This window comes from Anoplopoma fimbria, unplaced genomic scaffold (genome assembly GCF_027596085.1).
Source record: "Anoplopoma fimbria isolate UVic2021 breed Golden Eagle Sablefish unplaced genomic scaffold, Afim_UVic_2022 Un_contig_3775_pilon_pilon, whole genome shotgun sequence".
Lineage (NCBI taxonomy): Eukaryota > Metazoa > Chordata > Actinopteri > Perciformes > Anoplopomatidae > Anoplopoma > Anoplopoma fimbria.
Window position 1 is genome coordinate 1 of NW_026547906.1, and position 605 is coordinate 605.

The 605-nt window shown below is 42.1% G+C and overlaps 2 non-coding genes across 2 annotated transcripts; both read right to left on the minus strand.

The window, feature by feature from the left end:
• Window positions 1-37: 37 nt before the first annotated feature.
• Window positions 38-109, minus strand: trnaq-cug (transfer RNA glutamine (anticodon CUG)). Its single transcript has one exon. It is a non-coding gene; the product is annotated as a tRNA-Gln (tRNA).
• A 364-nt stretch (window positions 110-473) lies between these two features.
• On the minus strand, window positions 474-556 carry trnal-cag (transfer RNA leucine (anticodon CAG)). The gene has a single exon. It is a non-coding gene; the product is annotated as a tRNA-Leu (tRNA).
• Between the last annotated feature and the right edge of the window lie 49 nt (window positions 557-605).

A 605-nucleotide genomic window follows, 5' to 3' on the forward strand; every position in this document is an offset into this window, starting at 1 on the left:
AGTTTGCATTGTTTGACCTTTGCTCTTGCTTAAAATCAGGTTCCACTGAGATTTGAACTCAGATCACTGGATTCAGAGTCCAGAGTGCTAACCATTACACCATGGAACCACTACCAATACCAGTGACAAAGAAGCTAACAATGACAAAGCAACCGCTAAAGGGTAACTCAAGAATTTTACTAACGTCAGCAGAGGATTTGGGAGGATTACAGAGGATTTGGGATAAGGCAAGTAAAGAAATTCTTTTGAAAGACTTCCTACAAACAATTACTGTAGCGACAAACGTGTATGCCAATTGTATACAGGCACATGGTAAGATTACACTGGTTGATAATGTAGGGGCTAACAAATGCTGCTGTTGCAATAGTAGTTCAGTATTTTATCAAATGCCTGCTCCCTAACATACAAGGCATTGCTGACTTTATTTTCCCAATATCATGTTACAGGCAACGGTACCAGCCAAAAACAGCTGCTGTCAGAAGTGGGATTCGAACCCACGCCTCCAGTGGAGACTGCGACCTGAACGCAGCGCCTTAGACCGCTCGGCCATCCTGACAGAATAAAACCTAAGTTTAGTGGAAATTTCCATAAATATCATGAGGTAC